We start from the raw sequence: 10,057 nt of genomic DNA on the forward strand, positions 1-10,057 counted from the left end.
ACGGAGAGGTTCGAACAGGGCAGTGCTGAGGGCCCAAAGGACCAGGTTAAGACTCCATGATGAGCAAGTAACGTGAGCAGGCGGACGCAGGTATTTGACTCCCTTCAGGAACCGAACCACATCCGGGTGGCCCGCTAGGGGATGACCCTCGACCCGACCCAGGAGAGAGACGAGAGCGGAAACTTGCATGTGCAGGGAACTGAAGGAAAGGCCCTTGGAGAGACCCTTCTGAAGAAAAGAACCAACGAGACCGGGGCGGAGCGTGCTGAGACACCCGACTCCTCACAAACAGTCTCAAAGACCTTCCAAACACGCACGTAAGCTAGAGAAGTCAACTGTTTCCGGGCTCGTAGCAAAAGTGGAGATGATCTCCCTTACGCCTCAGGCGTCGCCATTCAAAAGCCAGGCCGCTAGACAAAAGCAATCGGCCTGGTCGAAAAATACGGGCCCCTGCCAAAGTAGACGTGGAAGATGGCCTAGCCAGAGGGGTCCATCCGTCGCCAGGTTGATGAGATCCGCAAACCATTGTCTGCAAGGCCATTCAACGTGCAACCAGAACCACGGGCCCTCAGTGGAGTTCTATTCTCCTGAGAACCTTTCCCACCAGGGGCCACGGGGGGGGGGGGGGGGGGAACACGTACAGAAGGACGTCCATGGGCTAAGGGAGAGCCAGAGCATCCACGCCCTCTGTGCCATGCTCCCTCCAGCGGCTGAAGAACCGATTGGCCTTGGCATTGCGCAAGGTCGCCATGAGGTCCAGGTGAGGGGGACCCCACCTGTCGACAATCAGATCCATGGCTTCTTCGAGAGTTCCCACTCTCCTGGATCGAGCGCTTGACGACTGAGAAAGTTGGCCTGAATGTTCTCCTTGCCCGCGATGTGTGAGGCCGCCAGGCACTCCAGATGCCATTCCGCCCAGACAAAGAGCCGGCTGGCTTCTAGGGCCACCAAGCGACTGCGGGTGCCCCCCTGACGGTTGATGTAAGCCACAGTGGTGGAGTTGTCGGAGAGGACCCTCATCGCTTTGCTGCGTATCAGAGGCAGAAACTCCTGCAGAGCCAAACGCACCGTCCGGGCCTCCAGGCGATTGATGTGCCAGGGAGTCTGAACCAGCGACCAGATCCCCCTGGGTGGACTAGGACAGGCAGACCACACCCCAGCCCGAGAGACTGGCATCTGTGGTTACTATCGTCCACTGTGGAGCTTGAAGGGGCATTCCCCGGAGTAGATGAGGAAGTGAAAGCCACCACTGCAAGGCAGCAACGGTAGAGTCCAAAAGAGGAAGGACTATGTGAAACTGTTCCGACACCAGCTGCCAACAGGATTGTAAAGCTTTCTGTAATGGTCGCTTATGAGCAAAAGCCCAGGGAATGAAGTCTATGGTGGAAGCCATGGACCCTAGGACCTGCAGGTAGTCCCAGGTCATTGGAAGAGGAAGCGAGAGTAGATTCTGAACCTGGTCGATCAACTTGAGGGCCCGCGCACGAGGCAGAAATACTTTGCCTACGCGAGTGTCGAAGTGGGCTCCCAGGAACTAGCACCTGGGAGAGCTGAAGCTTGCTCTTGGAGAAATTCACTATCCAACCGAGAGACGCCAGGAGAGCTAAGACCCAATCCACCACCTGTCTGCAAAGAGCCTCCGATTTGGCCCGAACAAGCCAGTTGTCCAGATAGGGGTGGACTAGGATTCCTTCCTGGCGGAGGGCCACCGCCACCACCACCATGACCTTGGTGAAGGTGCCTGGTGCGGTCGCGAGGCCGAAAGGTAGGGCGCGAAGCTGGAAATCCCGGTTGAGGATATGAAAGCGAAGATACTTTTGATAATCGCGGTGAATCGGAATATGGAAGTACACCTCTGTCAAATCGAGCGAGGCGAGGAACTCTCCGGGGCGAACCGCCACGATGACCGCTCGCAAGGTTTCCATGCGAAAATGTGGAACCTTGAGGGCCCGGTTGACCCTCTTGAGGTCTAAGATTGGCCAAAATGCCCCATCCTTCTTGGGAGCCACGAAGTAGATAGAATACTGGCCTGCACCAAGCTCCGCTTTCGGGACCGGGACCACTGCGCCCAGATCCAGTAGCCTGACGAGGGTCTGCTCTACCGCTTCCCGCTTGAGACTACCGCATGGGGAGAATATGAAGAGATCCGGGATTTTCCAGGGGGGGGGGCAGGGGAGGGGGCCTCGGGGCTCAAATCGGGGGGAATCTCGCAAAAATCTGGCTCCCCAGCCAGCTCCGAAATGGGAGCTGCAGAAAAACCCAAAATGGCCACTGTTCCTGGGCTTTGCTGACCCGGGAACGGCCTGGCTATGTGCTGGGGAATCAGTCCCCGGGCTAAATTTGCCTACCCTGCCGAGAAGGGGCCTTCCTCACCCGGCAGGCAGGCCAGAGCATAGCCCCTCGCGCAACAGGCACGCCAGGGACTGCCCACAAGCGAGGCAGGCTGCTGGCCGCGGCATCCCCAATGAAGGGGAGCCGCGCGCTGAAGAAAAAAAAAGGTAAAAATAGCCTTGATTGGCAGCCGCCGGCAGGAGCAGAAGCAGGGGGGGGGGGGGGGTGAAGCCTGCTCACTCTTACCTGTCTGGTTGCCGGTTCGAATCCCACGGAAGGACCACAAATAAAATTTGCTAAAAAAATAAGATTTTCTTTATTGTTATTTCCTTTTTTTTTTTTTTTTTTTTTTAAAGTAGACTGAGCACAACGATGGAGCCCTAAGCTCCCTAGGCAGCCAGAGGGGGGGAGACAACAGACTGGACCACCAGCCTCGGTCCCCACACCTGGAAGCAAACACAGACTTGGGCTATGCTCCGCACAAGGGGCAAAGCCCCCCGAGTCAGGCAAGAGCCAGGAGACGGGGCAGTCTCCTACACAGAAAAAACTAAACTCCCTTTTGTCTAAAATACTTTTTTTTTTTTACACAGAGAGAAGCTAAACAAGATCCCTAAGGAATAAGTACTTGCTTGATCTGAGAAAAGAGGAAGAAAAAGAAGGCTAAATAGCCGAAATCAGGAGACCGAAGGGTGAGCTGCTGCACCTGCTGGAGACAGAAATACTGAAGGGTTATAGCATAGGCTCTGTCCTCATATAGGACACCCCTTTCAGTTTTAGTCTGTCTCCACCTGCTGGAAAGGAGGCTCAACCCACGGTCTGGACTGATCCGGGTAGGTACAGGGAACGATCCTGCTATGGAAATTTAAAAAAGACCTGGCTGGATGAGGGCAAGATGCCTGCTACGCCCTTGAAGGTGACGGTGGGGGCTTCCATCACCATAAACCCGCGTGGAGAGCGGCAGTCCCTGGGGAAGCTGAGGCCCAGCAGCAGATAAGAAATGCGCCGCATGCTTTCAGAGTCACAACTGGCGAATCGGCTGCTTTTTTTTTGGGGGGGGGGAGGGATTTCTGATTGTTGGGGAGCCTTTTTACAAAGCAGGAGGCAGCAAGACTGGGAACCTTCCTAGCACTCCCTGCTGTTTTCTTTCACTCAGCTTCCCAAATCTTCAAGTGTTATTTAAGGTGCGCGTCCCACTGCCTTTGTTTCTTTTAGAGGACTCCCTTTTTTTTTTTTGTTCCCGGCTAGCAAGACCCAGCCTCAAAGGTCCACCTTCAGCTTGAAAACAGTGACACCAACCTTCCGGAGAGGACCGTCCAATAACTTAAAGCTGTCCCCTCCCTAACCTCTGGGCTCACTCCCATTTGCCAGATCAATACAAAACGCACAGGCTCCAGTGTTTCGATAACGCTCTCGTATTTTTACTAAAATGAAGAATTTCTTTTCCCCAGCTTGAGGGACAGAAGTGCTCAGTGCTGCAATGCTGCCACCTGCTGGGCAGATGACCCGAGCGCGGAGCATTTTCTCATTTTCAAAGGAACCAGCGAGGAAGGCCGTGACTTTTGCTAGGAATAACGTCCGCTGTTTCCGACTAGAGCTTCAGATCTCCCTACCCTTCCCATCAGGTCAGAGCGAAATGAGGTTAATGTCAAGGAAAATATTCTCTAAAGTTATAAATAAAAGCACAATTTGCATTACAAGGCTCAAGTTTAAAAAAAAAAAGGTTGTGGAGACTCAAGAGGAATCTTTTAACAAGTCTACAGTGAAACATCAAAGTTAAAAAGAAAAAGGTGCCATGATGCCAGTCTCCAGCAATTTTTCATTTCTAGCCTACACACACATTTCCCCAAATTCTGGTTTAGTAGACATGGTTTTGGAGAATATAAGCCAAAAATCACTTAAAATGTGTGCAGTTACTTAACCGACCACAGAGTTTCATGATTGGGAAACAGCTGTACCGAGCTATAACTTGTTAAGGAAGGACAGAGGACAGACAATGGGGAGGAGTAGCTCCTTATGTCAAAAATATCCAAGCAACTGAGCTGCAAGGAATGTGGGGTAGAGAAGAAGCACTATGGGCCATCCTTAAAAAAAAATAGATGGTGCATCCATTTTTACTGGAATGATTTACAGGCCTCTGACTCAAATGGAAGAACTAGACAGAGATCTGGTTGAAGACATCCAAAAGGTGGGAAATAAAGGGAGAAGTGGTGATTGTTGGAGATTTTAATCTGCCAGACAAACTGAAGAATCCCTTCTGCAGAATCTACCAGAAGTAGAGGGATAGTGGATGCCCTGCAAGGGCTTCTCTTCAAACAAATGGTAGTTGAACCCACAAGGGAGGGAGTTTTACTTGACCTAGGGCTCACTAACAGGAATAATGTCTCTAATGTCTGGGTGGGTGCCCACCTGAGCACCAGTGATCAGAGGGCATAGTCTGATATCACAAATAAGATATAGAGAAGTCGCACGAAGACCCGAACTTTGAATTTCAAAATACATAGGCCTTATCGAAATGGGGACCTACCTGGAGGTAGAACTAGAAGATTGGGAGAAAATGAGAGGTGGAACAGTGGGCCAAACTAAAAGGTGCAATTACAAAAGGCAATTAATCTATAGATATGTGCATTAGGGATGTGAATCGTTTGACGATTTAAAAAATCGTCTGATTTTTTAAATCGTCAAAAATCGTTAGAGTGCGCGATACAATAGAAATTCCCCCGATTTATCGTGAAAAATCGTAAATCGGGGATTTGGGGGGGGGCGGGAAAACCGGCACACCAAAATAACCCTTAAACCCACTCCGACCCTTTAAAACTAAACCCTTACCTTCCCCCACCCTCCCGAACCCCCCCAAAACTTTTTACGAGTACCTGGTGATCCAGTGGAAGCCCCGGGACCGATCTCCCGCTTCCGGGCCATCAGCGCCATTTTGATGCCACTAATAAAAATGGCGCAGATGGCCCGATAAAAAAAAACCCCACTGACCCTTAAAAACTGACCCCTTAGCTTCCCCCACCCTCCCAACCCCCCCCAAAAAAGTTTTAAAATTACCTGGTGGTCTAGTGGGGGCGCGGGGAGCGATCTCCCGCTCTCAGGCCATCGACTGTGCTAGATGGCGCCAGCCATCCAGTGCTCCTACCATGTGACAAGGGCCGGCCAATGGCATGGATACCCTGTCACATGGTAAGGGCAAAGTGCCATCGGCGCCACTTTTATTAGCGCAGTCGATGGCCTGAGAGCGGGAGATCGCTCCCCACGCCCCCACTGGACCACCAGGTAATTTTAAAACTTTTTTTTTGGGGGGGGGGGGGTCGGGAGGGTGGGGGAAGCTATGGAGTCAATTTTTAAAGGGTCGGGGTGGGTTTTTTGTTTATCGGATCAAGTGCAGCCGATAAATAAAAACCCAATCGGGCCGGATGATAAAAATTTTAAGATTTGAATCGGAACCAATCAGATTCCAGTTCACATCTCTAATGTGCATTTGTTTTTGCCGAATTGGAAAATGTCAATGAAATTATCCAATTCGGCATTTTTCAGGAAGCCCGAAAAAGATTGGGATTTTCCCGGGGTTTTTTTTGCAAAAATTCATTTTTCCGATTAGTGCGCACTAACGGTAGTCAGTGCGTGCTAACAAAAAGTAACAAAATCTAATGGTTTTTGTTAGCGCGCGCGCTAACTAAAAATTGATTTTTCGTGAAAACAAAAGACCCGGAATGAAAAAAAATGACATTTTCCATGGCGGCCGAAAAACAAAGAATGACACGAACACAAAAAACGATGCACATCTCTACTAATCTATCTGAGAAAAATAAACAAAAGAAATAAGAAACTGATCTGGTTCTCAAAGGATGTGGTTGATAAAATAAAGGCAAAAAAAGCAGCATTCAAGGATCCCAAAAAGAGGAACACAGGGAAGAATATCTGGTGAAACTGAGGGAGATGAAAGAAATCAAGAAAGCAGAAAGTTAGGCAGAAGAAAGGATTGCCAAAGAGGAAAAGTGAGGTGACAAAACATCAAAAAACAGGAGGGTTAAGATTCCTCTAAAGTAGGAAACCCTACCCCGGATCTTCATTAATATTGGCATCAAAACTATTTCCCTTCAGAATTCTTCAATACAGTAGCTAACCCAAAGGTCAGCCCATCTTTCGGCAGTCACGTCTGGGCGGGCCTCTGGACTGATCTGTGGTATTACAGGAACTAAAATTAGCAGGTAAGAACCAATTTTCCTTTCCTGAACATACCAGATCAGTCCAGAGCAGTGGGATGTATCAAAGCCACCCTAATGTGGGAGGGATCCCGAAAAACCCGCTCTTAGAACCCGTTCTCTGAAATTGGATTCCTCTGGAGCCGTTACATCCAAGTGGTAATGCTTGGAAAATGTATGCAGAGAAGACCAGACCGCGGCTCTACAGATCTTTTCAGGAGAAAACAGCTGGCACTCCGCCCAGGACGACGCCTGTGCCCGCGTGGAATGAGCTTTCAAACCATCCGGAACGGAGCGGCCATTGCTAATGTATGCTGAACCAATGGTCTCCCTTCAGCCACCGAGACAGAGTGGCCTTGGATGCCTTGTCCCCCCGCTTAGGACCACCAAAACAGGACAAACAAATGATCTGACTTCCGAAAAGGATTGGTGACCTTCAAATAGCGTGGGAAGATTTGGAGAACATCCAATAAATGCAGGTCTCTATCCGTTGCCGAGTTGCAAGACCAGTCCGGGAAGCCAGGGAGCTCTACCGACTGATTAACATGAAACGCAGACACCACCTTCAGCAGAAAGGACGGCACCGTGCGCAAGGACACCCTATCCGCTGAAATCTGTAAAAACGGGTCCCGGCAGGACAGGGCCTGCAATTCCGAAATGCGCCGTGCCGAACAGATCGCCGCTAAAAAGACAGTTTTCAGTGACAGATCCTTGACCGAAGCCTGCCCCACTGGCTCAAACGTCGGTACACATAAAGCCCGCAGGACAAGGTTCACGTTCCACTCTGGGCACAGTTTCAAAAACTCAAATGCTTTACCCCTTTGAGGAAGCGAACCACATCCAAGTGGCAAGCCAGGGATTTGCCGTCTATTCGTCCCCTGAAGCACCCCAGAGCTGAAACTTGAACCCAAATGGAGATGTACGCCAGGCCCTTAGAAAGTCCCCTCTCAAAAGCCAAGCCACGAGAGAGAAGCGATCCGAAAAGATGGGTGCCTGACTCAGATCCGGCAAATGCGCCAGCCGTAAGAGACCGTCCATGGCTAGTCGTATCAGATCCCTTTTTTTTTTTTTAAACTCTAAGTAACAAAAAAAATCCCCACAGGGGTACTTTCCTTTTGGAGGCACTGGAAGAGGGCTTTGGGACGTGGAGGGAATCCATCCCCTGGCTATCCAACTCCCCGGAATCCGTGGGCTCTACAGCCGGGAGTGCCCAACCCCCCGTTCGCCCTGCTCCACCCAAGGGATGGCCTGCGATCGGAACCTCACACCTCAGGGAGCCCTGCTAAAACTCAGTCCAGAGCTGGAGGATGCACGATCATCTGCTGGAGACAGAGAAATACTGAGGAGCTGCGGGTGGCACTAATGTTATTTATAGCAGTGCCTCGAAGTTTTTTTTTCTCTGCCTCCATCTGCTGGCGTGCATAACCCACTGGTCTGGACTGGTCTGGGTATGTTCAGGAAAAAGAAATGGCCAAAATATTAAATAAATACTTCAGTTCGATGATCACTAAAGAAGACCCTGGAGAAGGACCAGCGCTAGTTGACAAGTTTGTGGATGGGGGTGGAGTAGACGATACTCTTTTCTCTTTATTTCGATCCTCTAGCCTTTAGGGATCCACAGGGTTTATCCCCTGCCCCTTTGAATTCCTTCACTGTTTTCTTCTTCACCACCTACTCCAGAAGGGCATTCCAGGCATCTACCACCCTCTCTGTGAAGAAATATTTCCTCTCATTGGTTCTGAATCGTCCTCCCTGGAGTTTCATTTTGTGACCCCCTAGTTCTACTGATTTCTTTCCAGTAGAAAAAGGTTTGACAATTGTGCATCATTAAAGCCTTTCAGATATCTGAAGATTCATATATCTCCCCTGCACCTCCTCTCTTCCAGAGTATACATATTCAGATCCTTCAGCCTCTCCTCATGTCTTCCAATGCTGACCCCTCATTAATGTAGTTACTCTTCTTTGGACCGCCTCTATCCCATCTTTATCCTTTTTGAGATACGAGCACCAGTACTGAACACCAGGTGAGGCCTCACCAAGGACCTGTACACAAGGGCATCACCACCTCCTTTTTCTTACTGGTTATTCCTCTATGCAGCCCAGCATTCTTCTGCCTTTAGCTATCGCCTTGTCACATTGCATTGCTGCCTTCAGATCGCTACTCTTACAATCCGTGCACAGTCTTTCACTCCCTATCACATACAGCTCTTTTGGATTGCCGCACCCCAGATGCAGGACTCTGCACTTGTTGGCATTGAATCCTAGCTGCCAAATCTTCAACCAAGCTTTCTTAAATCACTTTTCATTCACTCTTCTCCTTCCGGCATGTACACTCATCTGCAAATAGACAAACTTTACCTTCTATCCCTTCCGCCAGGTCCCTCACAAAGATATTGATCAGAACCAGTCCCAAAATTGATCCCTGTGGCACTCCACTTAACACCATTCTCTCTTCAGAGTAGGTTCCATTTACCATTACACCCTGTCTCCTGTCAGTCAACCAGTTTGCAATCCATGCTACTACCTTGGCACCCACTCCCAAGCTTCTCATTTTGTTCACAAGTCTTCTATGTGGGACCGTATCAAAAGCTTTACTAAAATCCAAGTAATTCACATCCAGCATTCTTCCCTAATCCAATTCTCTAGTCACACAATCAAAAAAAAAAATAAATCAGATTTGTTTAACAAGACCTTCCCATGGTGAATCCATGCTGCCTCAGGTTGAGCAACCCACTGGATTGTAGATAGTTCACCGTCCTTTCCTTCAGCAGTCTCCATTAATTTTCCCACCACAGAGATATTGCACAGGAGGTGGACCCTTGGGCCAAGGTGGGGTTGATGCTACCCATAGGGGAGGCCCTATGGGTCCCCACTGTTGGTAGGTGGAGCTGGCTGACTGAGGCCGGCTGGAGCTTCGCCAATACCAGCTCTTGTTTCCCGCAGGTTGAGCCCTTGGGTGCTGGGGCCGGCTGGAGTTAGGTGGGTCTCCGTCAGAGGTCTTCTGGTAGATGAGGTGGTCAGCCAGGGACCAGCAACGGTAGTAATAGAGAGTCTGTACTGGACGAGGCGGAGTCCTGGAGACCCAGGCACCAAAAGGTACAAGAGTCAGACAGGGGGCGCTTGGGTAAAAGCAGGCCGAAGCCTGAAAGGCCACGTCCAGGGTTGAGACTGAAGAGGCATCGTAGAACAGGCTGAAGTCAGGGCAGGTGGCAAACGAGAGGCAGTGGCAAAGCAAGGTCAGATCCAGGAGATGATCAGTAGCGTGGTCGGGCAAAGCAGAGGTCAGGCCCAGGAGATGGTCAGTACCGTAGTCGGGTCCAGGAGAAGTCAGTCCGTAAAGCAGTAAAGACGAGGCACAGGAACTAGGAGAAGTAACAAAACCAGGATCAGGAACACGGAAGGAACAGGAACCAGGAACACGAGGAAATCACCAGAGGAGGCAATGAAGTACACAACCAGCGTGGAGACCTGTTGCAAAGGCAACTAACAGGAAGTGAGCCTGGCCTAATATACCAGAGCCC

The sequence above is a fragment of the Rhinatrema bivittatum genome, chromosome 9, assembly GCF_901001135.1.
Source record: "Rhinatrema bivittatum chromosome 9, aRhiBiv1.1, whole genome shotgun sequence".
Taxonomy (NCBI): Eukaryota; Metazoa; Chordata; class Amphibia; order Gymnophiona; family Rhinatrematidae; genus Rhinatrema; species Rhinatrema bivittatum.